The sequence below is a fragment of the Megalopta genalis genome, chromosome 4, assembly GCF_051020955.1.
Source record: "Megalopta genalis isolate 19385.01 chromosome 4, iyMegGena1_principal, whole genome shotgun sequence".
Classification (NCBI taxonomy): Eukaryota; Metazoa; Arthropoda; class Insecta; order Hymenoptera; family Halictidae; genus Megalopta; species Megalopta genalis.
Genome location: NC_135016.1, coordinates 4,010,729 through 4,030,653, shown reverse-complemented (window position 1 = coordinate 4,030,653; position 19,925 = coordinate 4,010,729). Strand labels below are relative to the sequence as shown.

Here is a 19,925-nt window from a genome sequence, read left to right as displayed (position 1 = left end):
AACGTTCCCACAAAATTTGAGATTCGTCGGACCGTTAGATCTTGAGATTTTGGCAAAGTTCTAGATCAGAGCGCTCGCTCGGACGCGCGAGTCTCCGAGCTATTAATATAAAAATCGACGTGTCCGTGGGAATTGAAATCGTTCCAGGAGAAACAAACTTCCCCGAGCTTTGCACCGTCTTTGTTGCACCGAGGAAACTTTGGTGGAAAGTCCCGGCTCGCGGGAGACAAAGAGTCCCCGCAATTTTCCGCGTAGATCGCGTCCAACAGTTTTCGACGCTCGTCGCTGCTAATCGCCTCGTTCTCGGACAAATTCTATGAACTCGTCGGTGACGCCGGACACACACGTGGCGCTTTATTATTTTCGCGCCAAGACGATCGAATGGCGCGTCGAGTGATTCAGCATTTCCCTTTGTCTGGCCGAAACGCCGCGCGAAAATCGTGGGCGTCGTTTCGCAGCCTCTCGTTCTCTCTCTCTCTCTCTCGTTTACATTCGGCGTTTCCTCGGTGCACAAAGCGGGTGAAACGCGATATTCCGTCGGTCAGGATTCCTTGAACCCGCTAGACCTTCGTCAACCTTCTCGACCCTCCCCACGGGAAACCTTCGAGAAAATCCTCGTTTGATCTCCGGGACAAAGATCGCCGAGATTTTTCTCTGGACGCGGCAACACGTGAAAATTTAATGTCCCACGGTCTCTGTCGCTTCGCTCCGGCAATTTTCAGCTCCCCGTTCCCGTTAAAGAGCGGAGAACTTCCTGTCCGAGTGGTCAATCAACCCGACGAGTCGTCGAATTTATTTCAAGTTGCATTTAGATCCGGAATTGCAGCGAAGCCTGTTCTTTAATTGCATTTATATCGATCGCCTGGATTCGTTCAAGTAGAGGCTAAAGACTAGCCTCGATCATTAATCGACTAAAATTAGAATATTCTGCTGCCTGTGTTTGTCCAGTTAAAAATCAATTCGCGATAATACTCGTCGTTTTATAAAATAAAAATGATCGCATAAAGGCCAGGATCTCGCGCGAATGAAAACAGTTCCCAAAGTCCAGACTGAAATTCTCGCGTTAATGTGTGCTTACATAAATCTGAGATCTATAAAAATTCACTGTCCAGTGAGAAAATCGGCGACGCTAAAGCCAGCTCCGAGAAACGATAATCTTCGATCCGCAAGACACGAACCCACCAACCCAATGTTACCGGTACAAATCGTCAGAGAAAATTCCTCAAAGTGGAACAACACCGACGAGAATGGAACGAAAGTGAATCGACTGGGTCCGCGCGACGTCTCGCGTACGTACCCGTAGGAAATTATGATGCGACTGGTTCAAAGCTGCAGCATAAAATAAAAATCCCTTTCCGGTCGCTCGATCGAAGAAGAATGGAAGCTCGAGCGTGGAATAACCCGGCGACAAGTATCGAAGCGCGATAAAGGAGCCGGGATCACAGAACTGAGAACTTCACACGCGGCGGTAGCACTGCTGGTTATCGATCCATGCGCGATAGATCCGTGGCCAGCGAGGATCGGTCTCGAAAGCGTGGAAACGTCGGGTTTTCAGGAGCCGCCGGGACGGAATACGCGGCGTGGTTGTTCTGGAATCGGTCGGTCCAGGGTATACTGACACTTTTCGACGTCAGTGGCCAGACTTACGCCTAGCGAGGCGCGCGCGCTATACTTAGACGGAGACCTTCGATTTCCGGCGGCTCGTTTTCGACGAAAGATCCACGCGAGAAAGCCACGGAACGCTCCATCGTCCCACGCACGGCGCGCGTGTGCGCGCCCGCACGCGCCCGTCCCCGAGCATTTTTCTCGGGTTTCCCGGTCACCGACACGAATATTCCTTTCCGATTGCGACGCCGACGGAGATTTATCGCGTTATGCGAACCGCCGGGGACAAAAGGGACCTTGGTGTAAATTTAACGCGGCTTTTGGGGACCTCTTCGCGTGTCCCTCGTGAACGCCTCGATTTAAACGGCGCGAAGAAGAAAGCCGCTTTATTCGGCCACGCCGCCATTGTCGCGCCACGCTTGTTTTACAATCGCCGGATTTTCTGACAACCGGGAACTCCTGCTGAGACGTTCGTCGCGTAAAATTGCACAAAGACGCTGACGGCGCGCCGTTCAACTGCGCGCCGAGTCTCCTCCATTTCGTTCTGCCAACGTGCATCATTCTTTAGGGAAATGTCTGTCGCATCTTCCACCGAATCGTTCTTCCCATAAAATTGCAGAAAGTCGCTGCAGAGTTACCACGAAACTAAGTTTAAACTGTGATGGATTCTTTTTTTTATTTCGATCGGTCGTTGTGCATTATTTTTAGAAAAATCAGAGTCTTCTTTTTTAGAACAGGCTTTGCATCGCCGCAGACAAATTCTTATCAATTTATTTATGTAACAGAACATTTTCGCCGTGTCTTCATCTTCTTCAGTGCTTCGATACCGATGATACAGAGGAATACAATTTTAAATCGTTTTAAAAGCTGCCAATTAATAATTACACTTTGTAAATTCTGTCTGAAATGTTCATAAAAAATCTGAGCCGTTGCCGCACCTCTGCTCGAGCACATTAAACGATTTATTTTCCACCGGAAACATCGTGGCCAATTCTAGAACGAAACAGCGATCTCCAGGCAGAATATTAAAAATAAAAAGCAGATCGTTCCAGCTGATTTTCATTGAGCCAGTTGGCCGGCGCGTCCGTGCATGGCTGGCCGTTTCCACTGGCAGCGAGCGCGCGGTGCCGTATCGATTTTCAGTATCGATTTCCGCGGGAGCTTTCGAAAAGCCGAGTCAAATTTAATCGTGACAGGTTTGTCCGAGGATCGGCCGAGGCTTCTGGCGATCGTCATCGTTAACTGGTTGTTTGGTGAACCGGAGACCGTCGAATGAATCGGTGAAAGTGGACCACCGTTGCCCCTCGCGTCGCTATTTTTCTGCGTCTTTAATTACCGTTCCCGATTTAGAAGGCATTCGGATCTACCGGGCCCCGCCGCCTCGTGATCTACGATTTATTTATTATCCGTCGAACGACTTCGGTAAATTTAGACGATGCAATCGAATTAGATAACCGTCGCTATATCCGACGAACTTGCTCGGGACAGTCAATTCTCGGTAATTTTTCTACATCTTGTTAATAAAAATGACCAATTTGAGAAGGGGGAATACGATTATTCGAGCCTCGCACCGCGTTTTTATAGTTGTTAACAATTGGTAATTATAAAAACGAGTCGCGAGGCTCGCAAATAGTAATTTCTCCCTAACTCGCGCTCAGATCGCGCACAAAAATGGACAATTTGGGAAGTGGAGGCACGATTATTCGAGTCTCGCACCGCGTTTTTATAGTTGTCGAGAATCGGTAACTATAAAAATGTGCCGCGAGGCTCGAATAATCGTGCCTCCACTTCCCAAATCGTCCATTTTTGTGCGCGATCTGAGCGCGAATTAGGGAGAAATCACTGTAGCCCATTTTTGTTTGCAAGCTGCAGGAAAATTGAGAAGAATTTACTGTATTCGGCGCGATTCCCGCGCGATTTCGTCGCGATCGAAACTAAACGGTAAAAGAACGTAAGCACGAATCGCGAAAAATCGCCGTTTCATGCGCAACGACCTATTTCGTTCGACTAATTATTTAGTCAATATCCCGGCACACATTCGCGCGAATGAACGCGCGTTTCTCCTAATTAAAACGGCCGTGGCAGAGAGGCCGGGCGAGCCAGAAATTCGGGTAACGAACGGAATTAAGAAGATATAATTTGGACCAGCGATTTGCGGGCAGTCGATTAAAAAACATCGCTGACACTGATTGCGTCGAATGGAAAATTGTGCAGGATCGTGCTGAACCTGTTCCGCGCGCCCGGATATATCCGTTAACGAGGCGGAGCGCGCTGGCGCGAGCGCGACGCCAACGAGTTTAACGTCGATTAGAAATCATACCTTAACCCGTTTATTGTAATTAAAGTTAAAACGATGCAGTGCCGCGCGGCGGCGTCAAAGCGAATCGATATCAATTATATTCAATCTGGCGGCACGCCAAGCACCGGGGCCAATATTAAAGGCTAATCCAGATGATCGGATACCGGTGCGCCAGGAAAATTTTCGGGAATTGCCTTCCCGGCGTCTCGTTTTCCATCGGTCTGCACGACCAACTGGAACGAAATGGAAAAAAAAGAAGAAAAGAAGAGAAAATACAGCGGGTACAGAGCATCGCGACGCTCCGATACATCGCGAACGCCGTTCCGTGGATGGGTGCATTTGAAACGCTGCCACAACTTTCATTTCCCATTGATGCCCAGACGCCGGCAACTTATCATCCGGAATGCTGTTGCAACCCTGACGCATTCTTGTCCGCCGGAATCATTCCAGTTTGCATCATCCTGCACGTTTGAAAGAAGTTCGAACAGATTTTTGCTAGAACTTCTGTGACAGAAAATGCATCTTTTAAGATACGCCAAAGAGATTCATCCAGAAAAATCAATCGTTTCTAACGCTGTGATATTTTTAACCACCCTGTGCACTTAAACAAAGTCCGCAGAAATTTATACCTAAATTTTTCCGATAGAAGATGCATTTGTTAAAATGCACCGAAGAGATTCATCCAGCAAAATCAATCGTTCCTGACTCTATGCTATCTTTAACCAGCGACAATAGCGTAATTTATTCGATCGATTGCCTACGAAATCGTTTTTATAATTAATATAATTGTCAAACGATAAACAGGTCATTCGACTGTGGCAGGTTTAGCGTGAAAAAACTATTACCAAAATTTCCACGACCACTTATAAATACCAGAATGATTTACACTATTCTTCCACGTTGTAAAAAATATTTTATATTCGCCCCGCGAATGAATAATCTATATGGCAGAATTGTTAAGAAGTTTCTGAAACCACTCGCACATCTCGGGCAAATTTATGCGATTCTCCGAAATGGAATGTTCACCCAGATAATCTTATCTGAATTGTGGCACTTAATTTTTTTTATTCAACGCCTCCGCGTGTGCCGTAACAGCAGAAGCCGCTGCCGGTTATGGCAGCGTTCGCATAACAAGAATTCTCGCTGGCGCTGGCTTGTTTCTCGTGTTGTAGTTGCCGTTTCACGCGGAGCGTTACTAGGTTTCAAGGAGAATAGAAAATCGTTCGGGCCAGGAATAGCGCGAGAAAAAGGGTTTGTCGATCCGCGGTTCTGCTCTCCTATTAGCGTGCAGCGTCGCCACGAAACTCCGATGCTATAGTTAGCACCGTCTCGCTTCTCCAGCGCTGCGTATTCTCAGGGAGGTCTCTCTCTCGGAATAGCCGCGGCAGAATGCTGCTTTTCTTATCGACCCGAGCTTTTCTCTGGTCGGCAAGGGAGCTTTCTGCCGCGGAATTTACCGGGCGGCGTTGCTAAGCCGACGAAACTCGGTCGGGAGCGGCTTAGCGGAGTCGATAACAGGGAATTTTCTTACCCTGCGGTGTGGCGGTCTTGGCTGCGGATCAGACTTCGATCATCCTCGGGCGAGCTCTTAACGAAACCTTCCGAGATAATGCCAATAATGCAAATAATCTTCGATTTTTTCGATTGTTCTCGTTTTTCTAACACCTGCGTTTCGGGAAACGAGAAGGAAACTGCTTTTGGTCCGTCGAAAACGAATAAAAAATTGATAAAAAATCGTTGTCGATTTATACTCGACAGTTCCTCGGTGAAATTGTATGGAAAACTTATTTATAAAAAAATTAGGGTTTTCAAGTAGCTCGGAAACTTCAGACGCATTCTCGGGTACTTTATGGCCTATTTATATTTTTAGCCATTCCCGGGTTCTTTATGGTCCATTTACATTTTTAGCCGTTCCGTTCAAGATGATTGGACATTTCACGGAAATATAATTTCTCCGGCGATCGCTCTATCGAATGTACGCGCCAGCCGAGCGCCGCGTTTCGGCGACGCGTTATAACGCGGAACAATCCCCGGCTCTATTAAACTCCGTTAAATACAAGAATGATCAAAGAGTGGGTTAAACACGGCCGCCAAATAAATTGCCCCGGTTCCGCGTGATTTTACGAGCGCGCTCAACAAGTTAACACATTTGTATGTAAATATTTAAGTTTGCCGCCTCGGCGAGCGGCCCGTATCGATTGCACCGTCGCAGCGAAATTTTACGCGAATCGTCGGACGCGATGCGGAAACGTTCGGGAACGGACGCGCCGGTTCCAACGGGAGATCGGTCGTTCCCGGCGGGAACGTTTTATACGGAACGGCTGAAAAATTTACGCCGAAGGTTTAGCGCCGTTTATCGTCGCTACGTCGAGATAATAGATGTATTATCGGCCGGCCGGGATCGGACAACAGCATTAAATTCATTGTGTCACGGAGCCTTTTATCGCCGGGACGGTAATATTTAATCGCGGCGCGATACGTTTATAAATTTGATTGGCGCGACACCCCGGCAAACGTATTCCGCCGCCGGGAATAAAATCACGGCACGGCGCGGCACGGTCCGCGGATACGGCTCGGTCGCGCGTGCATCGATAAATTGGCGCCCGCGCCAATTTCTTTCCCATTATAACGGCGAGCTTTGTTTCCGGTCACGATGGCAAGATACAATTATCAGCGGAGAGACAATTCGCCGGTCGGACTCTCTGCCGCCCGTCCCATCGGCCTCTATACAAACTGCTTTATGAATTGTTCAAATATTTATAACACGCCGGATGCCGCGCCCGAAAGCCCATTTCCGAAGAATCGAAACGGACGAACCCGGTCCCGGGTTCATTTAATCGCACACCCTCCCGAAAATATTCGATCGTTTGCGGACGCGCCGGCTGTCGAAAGTTGAAGACGCGGCGCGTTTTTTCGCGAGCTACGATCGTCGATTTTGTACGGTGACTTTTGTTTTGTTGTTTTGGGAGAAACCAATTAGCTGAACATAAGGTAATGTCTCTCTAATTGACGCTCAGATTGTCCATAGAAATGGACAATTTAGGAAGTGGAGAAACGATTATTCGAATCTCGCGGTTCATTTTTATAGACCCAAATTGTCAAAAACTATAAAAACGAGATGGAAGACTCGAATAATCTGAGCGCCAGTTAGAGAGACATTACTGTATATTCGTATTTATTCGAGGTTGCAGGAAATGGACAATAAAATGGACAATTCGGGAGGAGGAGATACGATTGTTCGAGTCCTTGCGGTTCTTTTTTATGGGCACCGTTCGTCAATAATTGTAGAAACGTGCCGCAAGGATATTCTCTTCTCGAATTGTCCATTTTCGTGCGCAATCCGAGCGTCAAATAGGGAGAATTTATTGTACGTAGATGTAGTAGCTTGAGAAGAGAAATTCTTGTCTTACTGCAATTACTGTCGCTGTTATTACCGGCATTATTATTCTCGCGATTGTAATCACATGCTGCAGCTTGTGTACTGGCTATTGTATTGTATTGCGTAACAAAGGGTTCGTCCCGTTAAACATTTGGTCTCGTGCACTAATTATTTCTGCGCGACCATTAACGTCCCGAAGTTCCGGAGGACTATGGAACTGCGAGCACTTCTCGAACGGCGAGTGCTTGCTGAAACATTTTGCACAGTGTCGAAAGCGCTTCGTCAATGATTAAGAAAAATACTGTTTTCACGTTCTACGTCTACCAACGACTATCGTAGAATTTATGTGGTAAATTATGGAGCATTTAGCAAACGTCCGCTGCCGAATGGCAGCGTGAACACCGAGTCGACGTGCCATTGTTCTTGCGCCGTTTTACCGCGACTCCCTATCGATTTCTCGAGAAAAAAGAAAAATTCGCAACACGCCCCGTATTTCGTACCCTTTCGAGCCCTTCTAATTGACAAATGCCCCGGCAAGCGCAGTCTACGAGGAAAAATCTATATGAATATATCCGCTGTCGGTCGACCGGCTGAAACTTCTTTCGCCAGTAGCTTTCCCTCGTACCTTCCAGCCGGCTTTCCCTTCTGCCCCAGCGGATTCCACGGGTTTCTTCTTCTTCGTACGTTTTCACCTTTTCGAGAGTTGTTGGCGGTACCTCGCGGCGTTCCGAACTTCCGTGATCCGTATTGTTCACTCTTTCATCCGTGTCAAGCACGTTACGTCTTTCCTTCGTATGCAGTAATTCAGAGACTGTACTCGATTCGTTTACCGACTCAAGGGTTCAAAGCTCGATAGACTCGAGTGTTCGAAGCTCCAAAGATTCAAGCCTCAAAGTTCCAAAGACTCGGTACTTCAAAGTTGCAGAGACTCAAGGGTTCGAAGCTCCAAAGACTCGAAGGTTCAAAACTCCAAAGACTCGAGTGTTCGACGCTTCAAAGATTCAAGCCTCAAAGTTCCAAAGACTCAGGGCATCAAAGTTGCAAAGACTTAGAGCCTCAAAGTTTCAAAGACTCAAGGGTTCAATGCACTAAAGACTCAAGGGTTCGAAGATCCAAATACTCAAGTGTTCAAAATTCCAAAGACTCAAAGGTTCAACGTTCCAAAGACTCAAAGGTTCAATGATCCAAAAACCCAAGTGTTCAAAGCTCCAAAGACTCAAGCCTCAATGTTCTAAAAACTCAAAGGTTCAAAGTTCCAAAGACTCAAAAGTTCAAAGCTCCAAAGACTCAAAGGTTCAATGTTCCAAAGACTCAAGTGTTCAAAGCTCCAAAGACTCAAGCCTCAATGTTCCAAAAACTCAAAGGTTCAAAGTTCCAAAGACTCAAAAGTTCAAAGCTCCAAAGACTCAAGTGTTCAAAGTTCCAAAGACTCAAAAGTTCAAAACTCCAAAGACTCAAGTGTTCAAAGGTCTAAAGACTTAGGACCTCAAAGCTCCAAGAAACTCAGAGTTTCTAAGATGAGTAGTCTGAATGGTTCAAATATCTAGAACTTCGAAACCTCAAGATCTCATAATTCATCAACTAATGTGACGAATTTATAGATTCAGTCAAAACTACTCAAACTCACTGGTTTCTGATTTTTTCATTTACAATTTCTGGTGCTACGAAAGTAAACGTACGCTCCGTTACGACGTATAAAATACACGAGGCAATTTCTACCCTGGGACAGAGTGCTGAATGAGATATTCAGTTCCAATAACTAGTGACGTACACGGTGCCCGAAAATCATTTGTCTTCGAGGACATCTTCGTCAGCGAAGTCTTAGGGTCGCATAGCAGACGCAGGATGTACGCCCGGTAGGAACTAGCAACTTGTCCCGTGACCAGCCAGCCGGCAGAAAGGCCGAACTATGTTCCAAGTGGCTGAAATTGCGAATAAGTGTGCCCAAGGACATGCCAGAACAGTCGCCGACTCGCTGTTCCTGTTCCTGTTCTAGGACTACTCTCCTGTAGACAACGGGATCGTCTGTCGTCTACAAAGGTCTCGACTAATTCTATTTAATCCTGCTTTATTCCTGGCCCCGGTACACGGCCTCGAGTTTCGAAAAAGGTTCCATTTGCAACCGCGACGATGCAGTTTGGCTCGGAGAACGTTCGAGTCGTTGTTGTACTTCTCGATAAGACGGCTGCTTGCGCAGGGAACCGAGAAATGGTCCCGAAGCTGCCGGCAAAGACAAACATGAGCACGCGATGTTTGTCTTTCTATATCCACGAGAATCTATTGACCAACGGGGAGAAATAAAAAAGCTTTCCATGGTGTTCGCCGGAGCAAACGGTTCCCTCGCCTTGGGGACGAATGGACTTTCTTCCTCCGCAAAGATCGCTATCATTCGGCGATAGAACAGTGCTTTTCCCCCGAAATTCGTCTAATAATGAAAATCGTTATTAGCGACCGTTTTATCGCACTATAAAATTGTCGTTTTCATTCTGAATCCTTCTACGGTGTCCTTAGAAACTTAAACCAATTATTGAGTCGCATAGACTTGACTAAAAAGATACATGCGTGTCTCTGGAATTTGCACTATAATACGGCGTTAGTAATAAACGGTGCAGCAGTTAATATGAAAATACAAAATTAAAAATTTGTTTGCAGAGTCTCTATGGATAGTTCATGATATTCATTGCTTTCCGATGCTCTGAAATTTTATCGCATTGAAATCTTTTAAATTAGGAGCTAAACAGAATTTTTAATATTTCATAGATTTAAAAAAAAATATACCTTTACGAAAATTTCTCAATTTTCCGAGAAAATAGGGAACAGTTCAAATATTTCAGTCGATCCCAAATCCTGGCGATAAGAAATGACGGATTGATCGACAACGCGTTTCGCAGCTGATCGATTCGACGAAGAATTTTGGCAGCACCGGGACTTCGGCAGAGTCTTTCTTCGCTCGGACGAGTATACATCGGGATGGCCTAAGTCCAGGATGGACAGGAAGGTCGGGAAGGGTCAGTTTCCTGGAGAGACGGCCCTCGCTAACTGGAAGCGTCCAGGAATGTCTTGCGAGCAATTTGTGAAAGATGCCCGGCTCACGGAGCACGAGACGGGTTTCCTTTCGCTTGGGTTGTCGGCCGAGAAAGTGATTTAGCGGCTGCAAGCGCAGCGTGTTTTCTAATGAAAGAATCAGAAGGGCGAAGAAAAATGTTCCAGGTGGACCCCCACGCCTTAGCTCTCGGTCTTAGGAGATGATGACCGATACACGTGCTGGGAATCAGGCCTGGGGAGACAAAGCCACCGATAATATTATTAGCCAATAAAATGGTACCTTTTCTGTCTTAAAAAAATTGCTTCACGGTGGTACACTCGGTTTCGTTCCTTGGGAAATTATGGAGCGATTGTCTTTGATTCAGCTAATTATTCTAAATTAGTCATTTCTCTGCAGCAGAAAAAGTTAAAAAGATTCGTTCGCTGCATGTCAAGGAGAATTTTATATGAGAGTGTAATTACTTTTTTATTCACGTCGACTGCTCAGGAATAATTTAGAAATAATAACTAATAATATATTAGTTGCTGCAACTGATAGATTATTAACGACAATGTAAGTTTTATTCGTCGTCTATTGTTTATTTATTCAACGACGCTTGAACGGGTTCGGTTCCACTGTCTGATCATTGCTGGCTGTTTCTACTTATTCTGTATTTCCTAATTTCGATCGAATTTCGACGCTTGCTTATTAATTATCTGTGAACCATTAGTATGTGGATTTTTCGCAGAGATCTTTCGCAATCTTGAAAGTACAGAATTCCCTCTAATTAATGCTCGGATTGTGCAGAAGAATGGACAATTTGGAAAGCGGAGATACGATATTTTTACAGTTGTTGAGAATCGGTAACTATAAAAGCGAGCAGCAAGGTTCGAACAATCGTATCTCCTCGTTCCAAATTATCATACTTTTGTGTGCAACCCGATCGTCAATTAGAGAGGGTTTAGTGTAGATACAGTGTACCCATTTCGTGAAACATTGGAGGAATGCAGGAATAAGATAAAGATGTCCTGTTGAATCGTGAATAACTGTCAGCCGGTGGACAAGCCCTGTTATATTTTATTCCGCGTAAACAAGAGTTAAGCAGACAGGAGATTCTGCTGCCAAGATTCTCCCTCGGCAAAAGTGAAACGGAAAAGCTGTCCACTCGCGTTTCTCGCGCCGGCGTTCGTCGCGGACGCGTAAAACTCCCAGTCCGTTCTTCGTTGCACGTTGCAAGAGAATCTCCGAGAGGATTTTTATCCGCGACGAAGTTGAGAAAGGGTCGACCCGCGTAAACGAGGACTAATTTATTTGCGACCGCGGCGTTTCCGATGACTTGACAATGCTCGCTGCCAGTTGGCTGCCGCATCATCGTCCGCGTTTCTTTCGTTTCACGTTCGTTCGCGCGGTCCACAGAAGGATCGCGATAAATTACGGCTTTTTTGCGCGCCGGTTAATTGCGTTTCTTTCGGCGGCTTCGAACCGAAAAATGATATGGAGAACTCGCCGTTTATAGCGAGCCGCGGACTGACAAAGCGACAGCGGAACAATGCCCGAAAACTAGGAGGGGAGAGGCGTTGATTTACGCGCCGCGGGAACATTTTTTGCGTTTCTTCCGCGCGCGCGGCCAGCTAGCTACAATAAGGCCGGCTTTTTATTCGTCGGCGGCCGCGACCGCGCAATATTTTAGGGCGCGTCATAGAATTGCCCGCGTCGGCGCTCCGAATTCGCTTGCGCAAAATTTCACTGTTTTCTTCCGCCGGTTTTTTCGCCACGCGAAAAACCGCTTCGCGATGCGCCGCGCCAGTGATCCGGTCGCGAGGAGAGGAGAGATTTCGGATCGCTCTCTCTCTCTCTCTCTCTCTTGTTCTTCATCTTCTCTCTTTCTCTGTCCTCCTCGTCGGCATTGTTCGCCGCGTTAAAATACGCTCGACCGTCTGCTGGCGACGGTTCAACGACGTTTGTTTATCCCGCTTGTCCAAACTGCGCGACCGAAAATTCCGCGCCGAGGATCTCGAGGCGCGCGCCTGTCCTCGCCCGAGATTACTTCGTTTCCTGAGAACGGGGTCGCGGCTCGTTAACTGCGCAAACCCCGCCACGAAACCGCGGCTGCCGTTCGCGAGATTTTCCGATTTGCCGGGAAAAATTACTTAGGCAAATTCGTGCGGCAGCGGAGCCTGATCCTTCGGGGATCTTCGCTCTCGGCGCAGTGTTTCGTTACGACAAGATTTCCTCGAGCTCTTAACACCTCATTCACCGCGAGTTTCCTAGCAGTTCATTTCGAATCAACGATTAAGAATTTCTTAAGAAATTGTTCGAAAACTGCGATAATTGCATTCGTAATCCGTACAATTATCAAGATTGATATCATGTAATAATTTCACTTGAAATTAGCAATTAAAAGATAATTATCGAGTTTTTCGTAAGCACAGTTCAGTCGTTGAAAAGTCTGTTAATAGCCTTCTCGTGCTACGTTTTATTTAGAGAGTTCGTCGAACAAGCGGTTCAACAAATTGATACTCGACAGAAAAGTCGAGTTTCACGGTCTTCAACGAGTTCTACAAGTTGCAGTGCAACCAGGAGTGGAACAGCCTCTCTTCGGAGCGATTTAAAAAATGCATTTATGCTTCGTACACTTTAGTACTGTCCTCGATGCAAGTGGAATCGGCGTGCCATGATCGGACACGTTGAGCGTCCGCCTGACGAATATTTAAACTCGATTACAGTAATGTCTCTCTAATTGACGCCCAGATCGTTCTCAAAAATGGACAATTTGGGAAGAGGAGATACGATTATTCGTCGACCAGTTACTGGGAATAGTGGGATTGATTCCTGGACAGATACCAAAAATCTCGAAAATGAATTCTACTAGTCTCAGTAACTGGTCCAAAATTTTGCTATCGGCCTAGGTGGACCAGTTACTGAGACTAGTGGGATTGATTTGTGGACAGAGGACAAAAATTCTGAAAATGAATTCTACTAGTCTCAGTAACTGGTCCAAAATTTTGCTATCGACCTAGGTGGACCAGTTACTGAGACTAGTAGAATTGGTTTTCTGGATTTTTCCGATCTGTCCCGAAAATGAATTCCACTAGTCTCAGTAACTGGTCCAAAATTTTGCTATCGACCTAGGTGGACCAGTTACTGAGACTAGTAGAATTGGTTTTCTGGATTTTTCCGATCTGTCCCGAAAATAAATTCCACTAGTCTCAGTAACTGATCCCCCTAGGTCGATAGCAAAATTTTGGACCAGTTACTGTGACTAGTAGAATTCATTTTCGAGATTTTTGGTATGTGTCCGGAAATCAATCCCACTAGTCTCAGTAACTGGTCCACCTAGGTCCATAGCAAAATTCTGGACCAGTTACTGAGACTAGTAGAATTCATTTTCGAGATTTTTGGTACCTGTCCGAAAATGATTCCCACTAGTCCCAGTAACTGGTCGACAAATAATCGTATCTCCTCTTCCCAAATTGTCCATTTTTGAGAACAATCTGAACGGTCAGTAAGGGAGACATTACTGTATCTAGAAATCTTTTACGTTTCCCAGCTTTTGGTTCCGACAGCATCGTCTTAAACAGTCGGCAATACGTTCTAATTAAAATTACGCAAAGTCTAACTTTATAATTTTTCTGAGACGAGACGCATCGGTCACATTGTTATTTATTGATTTAGAATATGGGTCCAAATATGCAAGATTTGCTACACATCTTTTCTCCAGACGTTCTTCCGGATCACGCTGGACTTAATCGCACAAGAATCGCAGAGCGGGTCCGAGCGAATCGCGCAAGCGACGAACGAAAGGCTTGAAACTTCAGAGCGTGTCGGACGGTTCGTTATCGGCGTGCTCGGCAATCGGCGCGGCGGATCTCGTGGAAAGAGCCATCGGAAGTTCCGCGTTTATAATTCTTCTGGAATGGCGTTCTCGTCGGGACGACCGGCCGCGGGACAATGGCGCGGGAACGGAAGTTACGGAAAGATATTCCGAAGTAATACGGCCGGCTGTATGGATCCGTGGCCGTTCCTTCGCCGAGTAATCTGTAATCCGGCTTTTGTGCCGCGTCGTCGAGGAAACGAGCGCGACCACGGAGCGACGTTAAACGGTTCGGTGATAAAACTCCATAAAACTAAGTTCCTATCCGGCTCGGATCGGCAAGGAAAACCTGGAAGCAGCCTCGAAGATGGACGTGGCGGGGCAACCGAGACGTCGATTGATACTCGTGACGGGCCGCAACTTCCGTTGCACGCGCGGCGAAATCGTGAACACGGAATTTTTAATTAACGCCGCGAAACTCTCCGGAAGTCTATTAAAAATTTACTCGAAACTTGCGATTTTGTAGATTTCTCTCTCTCTCTCTCTCTCTCTCTCTGTCTCTGTAGCAAGTTTTCCTTTTAAATTTCGATCCCATGACGGATGGATAATTAATTTCGAGAACAATGTGTCGCGAATTTCATCGAGTTTTCTCGATGAACGGAACTTTCTTTTGTGTTCCCCGTGACCCGTTCCTTTTCGGTCTCGCCGTTAATTACAAGCTTGTAAATATTTCGAGGACTGAAGGGGCCGCGATATAAGGCGCTCCTGGATTTACATTTGACTCGGACCGGTCCCGAGTTTTTCAATTAATTCGACGGCATTATGTGCGGGGGCCTCTTTATGCAGCCGCGAAGTGGGTCGTAGGTCGACGGCTCGACAATGCAGGGACTGCCAGAATCAGAACTATGCCGGGTCAACAAAGAGATAATCATCGTGCTTCGCATTGTTAATCTTAATTAACGCGTCGGGCAGGCGAGGCGCGGCGCGCGAATCAGGAACACAATATCGTAAGAAGTTCGCGAGGGCGCGGCGCTCCATCCCCGACCGAAATCAACGGTACAGAACTGAATTTAATTGGTGGAGAGCCGGCGGCCGCGGATCTTAAATAAAACGGGATTCCTTTATCCTCCGTCGCGGGACAATAACCGGGGAAAAAGCCACCGGGTTCTCCACGGTTTTTCTCCAACGAGCTATCCGCGGCCCGCTTTCGTTGGCCGCTTTTCGTCGCCTCGTTGCGAATTAACCTCTCGATTAATGACACCCCGAACTATTTTTCGGTGTTTTAACATCGTCAAGGACCAACGACACCAAATGGCGTCTCAGAGAAATCTCACGAAACAGAAATGATTTCACCAATTACTGGCAACGTTACAAAATTTTGTTCTATGAAACTGGATTTTCCGAGGTTATCTTTATAATTAATTTCAGATGCATTTCTCTCGGAACTTTTCAACTTTGGAGCGCTCGAATCGAAGCTCGAGGAGCCTGCTTTAAGACGAGATCGTCTTGACTGAGAAAAATTTCGCAATTTGTTTGAGAAGTAAAAGAATCTCGACCGCTAACCCGGAGAAAAATGAGTCGATTTTAATGAGAATCTTCGAAGCGTTTTAATATTGTATTCTCGCGGAAATTTGTTAACTTTATTGGACTTAAATTAAAGCTCCGAGAGTCCTTTTTAATGTAGGGTCGATTTGGTTCGAAAGATTTCAAGACCGGTTTGCGAAATCAACAAATTTCGACGAGTATCTCGAGGAACAGTGACACAATTTTGGAGACGATTTTCTAATCGATTCTAAGTTACATTCCCGCGGGTGTTTTTGAGCTGTATCGATCTTAAAATAAAGCTCGAAGAGTTCTCTTTAAGATAGGTCGATGTGGTTGAATCAAATTTCGAAATCAGTTCGAGGCGTCGAAAATTCTAAGGCGTTAATTCGGAGAAAAATGTTTCGATTAAATTAAAATAAATTGAGATAACTAAAAAATTTATAAAATAATAAACACTGTTTATTAACGCATTAAAACGATCTCCAAAAGGTTTCAGCTTATCGTCCAGCAATTCCTTGCCGATTCCCCCATGCTTCTCGCAAAATACCCAACAACTGTTCGTTAAGGGCACCCTTGCCAACTCGGTCGAAGGAGAACCTATCGACGGACTGTATTATTAACAGCCGATTTAGGATTCCAGCTAAATTTATCCTCTTACGAATATCCTCTCGCGCGGCTCTATATCTGGCGTTAACGTCGTAATCTTTCTCCGTTACACCGTCGCCGATACGTTCCCACCCTGCGATCATCTTCGCTCGATCCGACGAGGCGCCTGCTGGCGAACGACACTGGCAACGTCTGATAACCAAGTTGTAGAATCGAGCAGCGTTTCGGAGTCGCGGAACGGAGAAGTGTTTCCGAGTTGCAGATTTGAACAGCGTTTTCGAGTTGGGCCGCGGCAAGCCGCGCTCCGCGCGCGAGAAAGTTACATAGCTGCGTGGTCTTCATTATTGCTAATGCAAGAACCAGACCGGAGCGGCGGGGCATTCAGGCCATTGTAGGCAGATTTGCATAATGCATAAACGAGGAACACGGGGAGGATCGTTCCCCGGGATGGTCCCATGAAACGGTTCGGATGGGGGAAGCCTGTTTCTCTAGCCGACGCTTATTACCGGCGACCCAATTAAGGAACCTTTGCATCTAGCCTCTGCTCTCCCTATTGCTCGCAGTCTGCCGGTGGTCTAGCCTAGATTCCATTATCCTTTTTTCATAAAGCCGGCCGTGGAGGTCCAACCAGCAAGCTTCGCGCGAATCCTTCCAGCTGTCTCTTCCCCGCGTCGCACCGCGTTAAGTAATTTCGGCGGCCGGCTTCTGTTTTCTCGTTTTCAAATTGCCAGGGCCAGTCCAATTTCGAGGTTGCCTGCTCGTTTCCTTTTTTTCTATTTTTCGCGGGCAACGAAACGCGACGGGGAACCGCCGCGAATTTGTCTAGTTGGCTCTCGTTACGCGAATTCATTGTCAGTCAGCCGCTTTGCATATGTAAGCACAATATTCCGCACGCGATGGCACGGCCGTGTCACGGAACGCGAAATAATCCGCAAACGTTCCCGGTCACATATCACGGAATAATCCGCGACAGTCCAATAAGATGTAGAATCTGCAGGAGAATCGTCGGTGACATCGAACCGTCAACCACGCTTTATTTCCATGTAATTTCGCTCGGAGAAATGCGCTCGGCCCCGTTACACGTCCACATTCCACGGCGAAATTCTACTATCGCCTGACGCGTTCACGTCGAAAACGCTGGACGGCGCACGGGAATTGAACTAGTTAGCATTCCCGACGAGCCCGCCGCACGCACTATTTATTTTAATTTATAACCAACACGTTCTTCGGCCGTTTTTCTGTCCAGACGCTCCACGGCGCATTAATATACATTTCTAGTTACGCTATGAATTACCGGGGCACGTGCATTCTCACCTTTCCATTCTACCCCATTTGCTGTAGAATGCCGGAGGGCTATCGTGCGTGACCCGAAGCATTTTTCCATCTCTGGACTTAACTGGAACCTAATTTGAACCTGTCCCGGAAAATATGTAACTCGACTTTTATGACGTTTGTCATCGACTTGGCATAGATGGTGTTTAAAGATGATCTTTATTTATCTGTTTATCCGAATATGGTGGAGAACTTGAGCTTGGACTTAAGACTTGACTCAGAACTAGCTCACATTTATTTCAGACTTGGAAATCACTTGGACTTAGCTCGTATTTATTTCACACTTGGAACTTGACTCGAACCTGGCTCAGACTTATTTCAGACTTAGAACTTGATTCAAACCGTACCTACATTTATATTAGACTACGAATTTGACTCAAATCTACTTCACATTTACCTGAAACTTTGAACTTGATTCGAACTGTGCCCACATTTATATCAGACTTAAAACTTGACTTAAACCTAGCTCACACTTACTTCAGACTGAAAACTTGACTCGAACCTGGTTCAGACTTATTTCTGACTTAGAACTTGATTCAAACCGTGCCTACATTTATACCAGACTTCGAACTTGACTCAAATCCAGCTCCCACTTATTTCAGACTTGGAACTTGATTCAAATTGTGTCCACAATTATATCAGACTTAAAACTTGACCCAAACTTAACTCAGACTTATCTCAGACTTCGAACTTCATTTAAATCGTGCCCACATTAATATCAGATTTGAAACTTGACTCAAACTTAGATCAGACTTATCTCAGATTTCGAACTTGATTGAAACCTTGTCCAAATTTATTTTAGTCTTCGAACCTAACTCAAATCTACCTCACCCTTATCTCAGACTTCGAACTCGATTCAAACCGAGCCCACACTTATCTCAGACTTGGAACTTGACTCAAATCTTCGTCATTTTTTCTTAGTCGAAGCTGTTCAATTGTACTTAGCAACAAGAATCCCCAATTTACCAACGATTCCGATTTCCTGCGAGTGTTCGAGACTTCTATTGCAAGGATAACATCGTCTCGAAGTGAGCGTTATAAGGATTAAGTACTCGATAGGAGAGAATGGTCGCAGAAATAATAGAAGGCAGCCCAATTTCTGAAAGAATCGCGTTAAGCGAGGCTGCGCTTTTGTAGCGTGGACGACATGGTCTCTATTATGCCGGAGCATTTTTGTGAAAACCCTCTCTATCTCCCTTTCTCTTTGTCTCTTTTTCTCTTTCTCGAAGGATGGTGGCGTTCGCGCGAGTTTCAAAGAATAATGGGATGAATAAAACAGGCGGCGCGGGGGCCGGGGCTCGTCTTCGCCTGCCGTGAACGCACTCTTTATCACGCCTGCGGAAAATAAGAGCCGGTTGCCGGAACAAACTTTCCTAGCCCAGGTTCATGGGAGAACAGATAGAGACGTCGCTAGGTTCGCGTCACCTTGACACTATGATTATACCGCATTTTACGTCACGGGTTCCCGCGTTCCGTTTAACGCCGCGATTTTTACCTCCGTTTCACGCATCCCGAGCGACGTCGGTTACACGTTTTACGGAGACACAACCACACACACCCTTTTGGTACTTCTCCCTTCCGAGGATCCCGGATTTTCTTCTGCCGGCGCTCCGGCACTAGTATTTTATTAACATCTCTCTTTCTCTCTCTTTCTCTCTTCCGGATCCCTTAGTTATATTATGGGTCCATCGGTTTATATAGGGTCGGCAACTTTGCCCTTTATTTGTACAGGGTAGAACACCGGCTATTATTTATTTATATAGTCTTCTTCGAACTCCTGCATCTATTTTTATTTTGAGCGAATTTCAGGAGATCAGTGGCTGCGTGTTTTCATACCTCGTTTACCCGACACGCGCGATTAGGGGTGCGAGGCAGATTAGTTCAACGTTTCTTAGTCTTAAAAAAGTTCTGGCGAGAGAATTACGGCCTCCTGAAACGTAATGTTCTCGAGGCTAGAAAATGGCGAATTAATTAATCCGACAGAGGGGGTTGAACGATTGGGGGTTGAAGAGTTACGCTAGACTAGATCTAAGCTAGGGATTGATGAACCGAAATTGTTCAGAAAATAATAAACTAATTTATCCGACAAAGGTAATTAAAGATTCGCGAAGAATAATTCCATGGCGGTGGAAAGTATCGGTTCCTCAATTAATCGATCAGTTGTCGGAAAAATGTATCGCAGCGTTTACGTGACCCAACGCGCCCCTAATTCGGAGCCCAATAGTTACACAATTAATGCACGGTCCCGATTGGCCAATTGACCTCAGCATTAATTGGAGTCGCAGTAACAGGGGCACAATGGGACGAACGAGACGCGTCT

At 46.1% G+C, this 19,925-nt stretch overlaps 2 protein-coding genes across 10 annotated transcripts in view; one reads left to right on the top strand and one right to left on the bottom strand.

Annotated features, from left to right (window-relative positions):
- The window catches only part of LOC117223804 (uncharacterized), a 78,178-nt gene that overhangs the window by 10,152 nt on the left and 48,101 nt on the right, over window positions 1-19,925 (top strand). The gene's annotated exons all lie outside the window — the stretch shown is intronic.
- The window catches only part of tn (tripartite motif containing protein thin), an 84,429-nt gene that overhangs the window by 47,100 nt on the left and 17,404 nt on the right, over window positions 1-19,925 (bottom strand). Inside the window, exon 1 of one of the 8 annotated variants that reach the window (XM_076521092.1) lies at window positions 1,298-1,547. The exons of the other annotated variants lie outside the window; for them this stretch is intronic. The gene's annotated coding sequence lies outside the window, so the exon portion shown is untranslated. Of the gene's footprint in view, window positions 1-1,297; window positions 1,548-19,925 lie in introns of those variants that run through there. 8 annotated transcript variants of the gene reach the window in all.